Genomic DNA, 9,174 nt, shown 5'->3' on the forward strand with positions numbered 1-9,174 from the left:
CATCTAAGCAATAAAACAATTCGATTGCTTAGACCGTATCTTATTTAATCAAATTACAATGAGACACGTAAATATTACTTCCAAAATCGTCCGTCAATTTTAAGTAATTTAATTAACCCGTATCATCATACGATCAATTAAATGATCAATTAAGAGTGTTACCCTTTAGGTATGACCTAAGAGGATCAACTGATCACCACCGTCGCACGACAGTAATGTCAAACTCTAGTCAGCCAATCATTACCGATATGTGTGGACCAGTTGACAGTAAAAATATTACTTCCCAATTGTATTCATAAAATGAGGATTAAACATGTGACCATCATGATCGACAGTTGTGATCGCATTATTGTCAGAGGACACATATTCCAACATGTGGGACATGAAAGGATTTATATTTTGCCATCAAAGATATATTTTGTTGAGAATAGACATGGCTGTGAGCCATGTAACTTATCTTTATGATATACAAGTTTTAGACACTTCCAACTCAAGCAAAGATATCTTCATAATACGATCTAAAAGACTCAAACTTTTAATCCAAGTGATTTGTACATTTGGGTTTTTCAATTAGGTCACATAAATGAGAAACGCATTGAAAGCTAGTGGTGACTAGATTTTATGAACCATTTGATTCTCAATCATATGGAATATGCGAATCTTGTCTCCTTTGCAAAATAATTTGTATTACAATCCGAAAATTGTTACTCAAGAAGTAGATTTACTTTAAGGCGAGAGTCTTCTTAAAAGTAAATAGAGCTTTAGAGTACTCAAATGCATAAGATTGACATGAAGATGTTGATCAGGATAAATTATGTTAGAATTGCCGCATTTCATTTTAATGAAGAATGGCAAATGATAATTAAAATTCGCTTTTCTAAAATGTGAATTTAGAGAAGGATGTGTTTGGAACATAAAACCTTAGATAAAGATCTAAGAATCCTAACATATTATGCGTAACTTTCTTAAGTGATCCTAGAATGGTCTTAAGCAAGCATTGAAGGATTATACTTTTCGTTCATGTGATAATAGTGAATAGTTTCATTCACATGATTGAAGAATCATGATTATACATGAAGTTAAGTGGGAGCTAATATTGTTTCTCCGTGTCTTATATGTTGATAACATATTACTTATTAAGAATAATGTACCAATGCTTTGTTCTGTGAAGGAGAGATTGAAAGACTAGGAAAAGGTGTGATATATATTCTAGATTTCTGAATCTATGAGAGAGAATATTGGCATAAAGTTGAGAGTCTTATAAGGATAAGATCTTTCGTATCTGTTGTACATCATCAACAAGGTTGAATAGGCTGTTCATGTTGATGGAAGCGGGATTACTATGATGGAGTCATAGTCATTCACTGAACCTATTAAGTTGTTGATTACATGAAATCGTTTGCTAATGTTTCCACCATTAGAATGATCATTTATGCTAACAGACGCACACGCCGTGATGAAGTATATGCTGGGAGCATAAAAAGTCAATAACAAGATAATTTTCATGATATGACCTGTGAAAGCCTTAAAGAACATCCTTCAGATTCTTGAGAAGAATTAAGGATTCATTCATATGTTTGGATGATAAACTAAGTTACGTGTTGAAGGGTTGCACAAACTTTAGTTTCCAAACCCAAAAGGATTTGTTAAAATCCTAGGATATCTTATTGACTTGGGAGTAAGAGACTAGAAAAGTGTTTTAGTTTCATGCATTGTAAATTCTACAAGAGGAATGTAAGTAAATTGTGAGAAAATGGTCAATGAAGGGATTAAGGGTGAATCCCTCCATAAATGACTTTATCACAAGTTATGTGATAACAGTGGGAGAATCTTTCAAGTTAAAGAGCCCAAGTCTAGTAGAAGACTAGACAAATACTTAGAAATAAATTCAAGTTATTAGATATAACATTGAATAGAAGGAAATAGCAATTGACAAAGTTGGAATATATGGATATAGGTATATCCACTTGCCAAGCTTTTATTGAATTTTGACTAAGTGTAAGAGGTACACTAAAGATTATAAGATATGAAGTAGTAATAGTGTATTGACTATTCATATGTGATAATCGCATTTATCGTTTGAGTTTTATTAAACTCACCCGTTACTTTGTTATATCCAAATGGGTTGTGGAGACAAATTGAACCCCATTAAACTGAACTGGATTGACATGGTATTCGCCCCTAATTACTTATATGAGGTGATGTCTCAAAGTGACTAGAGTGTGATGCGATTGATGGCAAGTTCAAGGCCACAGAGTCATATGGGATGACTAGTCGATCACATAGGCAGACTGTATGGGACACTCTGTCGGGCAGTGACCCCTTATAGAGTTATGGTAATTCATAAAGCCTGGTCATGGCAAGAGCTACTATAGTATTCTTGTGAGTCAATTCTTTTGACTAGAGACTATTCGCCCAAGTTGGCACAAATTTCTGATTAGCTTTGATTTATACTCTACGGCTGTCGTAAATGAAGTCAAACTGGGTATATTTTGGGTTATGATGAACTGTGGCTACACGAAGGGAATAGTGCGATAGGAATTGTCCACCCCCTTGTCAGGGTTGTTTGAAATCTCAAGGCCACTCGAGGAGTAGTGAACTGGAAATGCGTGGCCACGCTCGGAAGGTATTTATGGTAGATAATTCCGGTCAGACAGTTACTCTCCACATCGAGGAAACCACTCAAGATATGATCAAGTGCAAGTACCACCTGAAAGACACCTTGCATTGAGTGGGAGATTGTAATAGGACAAGAGAATTGGTGACGCACACTTGTCTCGGACAAGTGGGAGATTGTTGGAAAATGTGTCCTCAACAATAGTGCGATCACATGATTTAATATCATAATTAAATCTCATATTAAGAATATGTAAGGGATGATTCATTTATATAGTCAACTGATCAACATTAATCGGTAACGATTGGCTTGCTAGAGTTTGACGTTACTGTCGTGGGACGGTGGTGGTCAGTTGATCCCTTAAGGTCACACCTAAAGGATGATGCCCTAATTAGTAAAGTTAATTAATTGTATGATGATACTAGTTAATCAATTCCTTCAAATTGAACAATTCACTTGTGAGAGGGAATATTGATATCTTATTGTAATGTGATTAAATAAGATTTATTTTAGTAATAAAAATGCATTATTACTAAAATTGTTTATTGTTTGAGAAACAATAGAGAAAAGAATGAATGGTTGATTATAATTACAAGATTTTGTGAATTATAATTAAATGACCCATTTTATTTATGTGATCTAGTATCACTAGTCAATTTGTTGAATGTAATTTAATTAATTTATAAAATGATATTAATGTGATAAATATGCATTAAATTAATTAATAACATGTGACATATTGTGTGACAAATGACAAATTGACAAAATAAAAAGGTAGTCCATTTTATGTATATGGACCGAAATAATAAGGATGATGGGTGTTAGTGGGTGAATTATTTTATGAGATAAACTAAGCTAATGATGCCTAACCTACACATAGCCTTACAAGCCTATATTTTTATAAGAGCAAAAAGAAAAGCTAGATCCCCTTTTTTGGACACAAGCCACCCGACCATACTACTCTTTATGAGTAGTTTTGGTTCATGTTTGCTTTTATACAATTCATCCATTCATTTTTCCATGCTTTTCTATATACCTCTCTCTTACACTCTTTCATCTTTCACCAAAATTAGAGAAATCATGATCCAAACTGTTCAATCAAATTACTAATATTATTAGTGTAATATATGAGTATTAGTAATTAATTTTAAGGTAAACTACTAAACAAATATCTAGCAAATATTATTTAGTAGAGATAAGGGATAATCTTGGGTGCAATCAAGAGGAGTGGCTTCTATACTTGGAGACTTTGGAGGATCATTCTATTATTCATCATAGCTCAAGAACAAGTGAAGGTAGGAGACCTTACTTGTGCCCACAAAACTGAAATTAACAATGTAAGGGACATTATTTTCTTATAAATCTCTTATTTAGTTATGCATGCACTAGATCTAAAGAACAAATAATTAAAAAGTTAATTAGTGTTATGAAATATTATTATATGGATGTCCATATCTTAGAATATTTCTAGAATATATTATCTTATGGAAACTATGCCCTTATTGTGTGTGTATATATAAACCCCCTCATAATGCAATAATACATATAGTTTTTGTCTCTCTCTATTCTCTCTAATTCTCTCCTCTCCTTATTTCACAAAACGTTATCAGCACGAGTCTTAACCAACTGAGCAAAGCGAAACTAGTAATCTTAATAATTTGTTTATACTTCATATATTATTAAGATCTGATAATGATAATCTAGAGGTTCATATCAAATCTAATTACTACCCTAATTAAGTGGGTCTGTCGCCAATATCTGGATGTAGGGTTGTATTTCATTGTTATGCTGGTTTTTGAAATAATTCAATGGTATTGAAAGAAGAACTAGTGGAGCATGTATTAATCACATTGTGTCCCACGTGAGGTTTGTTTAAATCTCAATCGTGTTCTCAAGTCTCAAGATTGGACCAGGTATGTCTACGTTCTTGCATTTATACGATGAAAACTACTTGTATTAACTATTAACTCACTCTCAAATTAAAATAATTAAGTTTTCAGGCGTTAATTATCATAAAAAAAAAAGTATTTATTTTTAATTACGTATTGGTTTTCTTAATCGTTATTACATTCTCGTTGAGAAAGGACATATATCATACAATATTTGGACCTGAAGTTCCAACAGATTTATTTTACAAAGATGAGGAGATATGTCCATATTACTTATAACTTTGGCCAGAAGTTCAAAGTTTTGAAGGTGTGTAATAATTTAACACCGTCTCATCAATACAATATATTCATATTGTATAAGTAAAAGTGGCCAGAAATCCACGTGTAAATGCTAGTGGCCAGAAGTCCACGTTTATGAGTATATGAACCGCTGTTTAGTTTAAAGCGGTCTTTATGAAAGGCAAATTTATTTGCGAATTGATTCTTGTTCATCTGAAGTTGAACAGTATAATGAAATTTTAATTTTGATCCATTCTTGCAAGTGAATGTGGCATCTCATAAAAACCATGCCGGTAATAGAGATAAGCCTAATGTTGTGGCCTTAATTGAGCTTAATGATGGGGCCTCATTGAGCCAAATTCGCTCATCATGGAAAGAACATATCTCATGAAAAGTCATGTGAGACTTATATATACTCGAAATTCGGTATGAGAAAGGGAAAATTATTTATGGGTTGAAATTTGACATTCACACTATGTCCTAAAGTTCATAGTAGAAAATATTTATATCAGATCTTATTCAAATATGTTTATCAATGATTTCAATATGTTTTTAGTTTCTATTTTTGTGTGTGCGTTCTCAGTTTTGCTCCATTAGAAAGATACGAGTTATATTTTGGTAACCAGATTATTGCCATGCTTTAAATTTGCTGCTTGAATCATGTTGTATGCTTATGTGTAAAGTAATAAATTTATATTTGACTTACATTATAATGAACTAATGTCTTTTATGATGGGTTAGTGCATAGATAAACTTTTCGTATGATTGATTTTACTACTTGTCGTATGATGCGTCTTATAAGACCATGAATTTTCATTAATCATTACGGTAAGCAACATGGTTTATTTAATAAGGTACGTTTTTATATGGCGATAACACTTCTATAAACATATAATGAACTGGGCATGCGTTTTGTATCTCCGTTCTCTATGCTATCTATGTAGTCTGTCTATCATCACAATTTATATACGTATATGAGAATGAACTTGGCAATAACATGTTATTTACCCGTATAATAACGCATTCACTCATGATTTCATATTGTATAAAATTTATCATCACAATTTATATACCTAAATACACATTGAGTTTGACGGATAACAAATTTTTATATTTGAATTAATATGATGAAATATTGCTAACTGGAAGTTTAGCACTGTAATTATAGTCAACTGAAAATTTGGCACATGATATGACATTGCTAACCAGAAGTTTAGCAAGATGAATAGTCAACTAATAAATGGCGTGTGATAAGTGAATTTTCAAGACACGACCAATGCTTATGAAAGATTGCCATGGATTGTGGGCAACTAAGAAAGTTGACATGAAATGATTCAAATGTGACAATAAAGGCCACCCGGGTTCTTATTATACCCGTTTTGATAAACCTGAAGTTTATCCTAAAGAAAATATAAGTGTTGTAACTCTCTCGTGTAAATTTATTAAAGGCAAGACATTACATGAAGACTGAGTATATTTAATATTGGAGATCACAGTTTGATTATTATATGGAATCGTTAGTCTCCGAATTGGGCATTGTGATTCAGCACACTTAAAATCCAACTGCAGTATATGTTACTCCCTGAAATATTTTGTTAATGTACAAAAATGCCCATATAAATTCTTATAAGAGATATGAGAAATTAATGTCTAAGGTGGTTATGGTTTTTACCACCTTAGGGGGAGAATGATAAGGAAAAGCTGGTAAAAACAAACAAGTATATTATCCCCAACTGGACCTGAAGTTCAGTGGTTTGTTTTCAATATGAAATACATCAAATAGAGGTTCATGAAATTAGAAATGATGGCATTCATTTGGTTATGAAGATGTATTATGCTACCACTTTTATCACCATATCAAAATGTGATATGTTACATTAAAATCTATGATTTAATTATAGACAGTTTAGCCCTATATGTGGTATAGCGAGCTATACATTAGTCATAGAAAATATATGTAATGAAAAAATTAGATTCTTGCCAAATTGAACAATAAAGCACACGTGAAATATAGTGTGAGAGTCATATTGGTTCACATATTTCTAGTAATAAGAAAATGGCAAGTTTGGGCAGTTGGTACTCCTATGGAGTATAGAAATTTGGATGTCCTGAAAGTGACATAGATATCTGAATGATAATAGATGGCCTATATAGAAAAGGAATGGTACCAAATATATTCAGTTATCATTGATCAGTACTGACAATATCACGAGATATTGAAATTATATCGATATGTTTAAGGAACCGATATGCATTTGCGCACGGAATATAATAGACTAGATAATGGGGATCTTATAAGTTAGTCCAATTTTGATTGTCGACATATAATCTATGATTATAAATGAGCTCATGGACTAAATGTCCAACTATTGACCTGAAGTCAATTGAAGTTATGAATATTGAAAAATGAAACTATACAGTTTGCATTATCGAGTCATCATCTTGTGCATTTAGAGATCAAGTTCATCCTTTGCATGTTAATTAGTTTTATTTTATATAAATTATTACATTGTTATATAACTGTTGTTTAGAATTAGTTTTATATCATATGTATGAACATGTTTTATAATATTGTTTTATTTGGATAAATGTTTAAAAAGCTAAAATATTATCTTATGAGATACTCCAACGAGGATAACTCCCTATAGGAGTCTTTTGAGTTTTTGGAACTCATGATTATATATGAATCTCTACGACACGATTGAAATATTATCGTGATTATTTCCCAAATGGATATTTAAATTCATGTAGAGTTTATTTGAAGGAAATTATTATTGTCTCAACCTGAAGTTTGAGCTTATAAAAATAATGATAAATGAGCTTCATGCTAAACATATGAAATTAGTTTATGGTCCATAAGTACCATAACGATTGGAAAATAATGTAGTCAAAGTCTACAATAAGAATGTCAATTCATACATATGTGGTTTAGCAAAGAAAATCGCTCAAAAGTATTGGATGATGTATTCAATAATTATCGGATTGATTCTCCTTAATACAAGGAATTAAGGAATGATGGCTACACTCTTTTTCCCTTCGACTAGTTTTTTTTTGTCCTAATGGGTTTTTCCTAGCAAGGTTTTTAACGAGGTAGCACAATAAGCGCATTGATACGCTATGATTATTAAGATGAGTTATTTTTAACATATAATGTTATGTCATCTATCAAGAAGTTCCCTATCACTATTGTGGAAATATTATTTGAAATGAAAATCCAAGAGTCATCACAAATGACTACACCCAGATTGTGAGAATTAAAGAAATATGAAGATTGAAATTGTCAAGGATTTGAAGATATCAAGTTTATCAACTACAGTGGATTTTATTCAACTATCGAGACGAGAAGTTACGTTAAAGTATTGTTCATTTCAAGATACATCAAGTTATGTAGTTATCAGGGGGAGTAGACACGCGTTGTACTCTTTTTCCTTATCCATGGGTTTGTCCCACTGGGTTTTCCATAGAAAGGTTTTAACGAGGCAACTATTATTATGCGTGTTTGAAGATTATTTTACTCTTTTCCTTTCTAGTATTTTTTCCCACAGGGTTTTTCTAGTAAGGTTTTTAACGAGACATCTTCTTCAGTAATGGACATCCAAGGGGGAGTGTTATGAAATATTATTATATGGATGTCCATATCTTAGAATATTTCTAGAATATATTATCTTATGGAAACTATGCCCTTATTGTGTGTGTATATATAAACCCCCTCATAATGCAATAATACATATAGTTTTTATCTCTCTCTATTCTCTCTAATTCTCTCCTCTCCTTATTTCACAACAATTAGTTCATTATTAGAGGAGTCTAATAATAGGTATATGAACCTAACAAAACCTTCCTAGGATTGTAAGATATAAACCAACTCGATCCTATCACAACAATAATTGCTTGCTTATAATTTGAGAATATGTTTGTATGATCAATTCCCATGTATCCCCTATGAACCCATGACACCCTAGTGCTTTTAATCAATCGTTTACATCTCATTTTAATCATCTTGCTTGTTTATTTACATTGTTATTTAGTTTAGTGATCTCTAATCTCAACCCAAATTATGACACCCTTAGACACGACCATTTGCAAACGAAAATCCTACACCAATACCCGTCCCTTGGAATCCGACCTTTACTTACCTCTTTACTAATAGTAGAGTAGTCTGTGAAGTTATAAATATTGTTTTGGTCTAGGTAACTTTTGACGACGAGTAACAAAACCGACGAACCAAAAATGGCGCCGTTGCCGGGGACGGTGTTAACTTGATTTGATTTTCTTTGATTGTATTTAGTTGTGTCTTTCCCTACCTTGGGGAAGTAAAACTCCTCCAGGTTTGTTCTAATTGTTTTCAAGTTGTTTGATATTTTGCATGTCTAGGAGATCACAAGGTAA

Source organism: Silene latifolia, chromosome X (assembly GCF_048544455.1).
Source record: "Silene latifolia isolate original U9 population chromosome X, ASM4854445v1, whole genome shotgun sequence".
Classification (NCBI taxonomy): Eukaryota; Viridiplantae; Streptophyta; class Magnoliopsida; order Caryophyllales; family Caryophyllaceae; genus Silene; species Silene latifolia.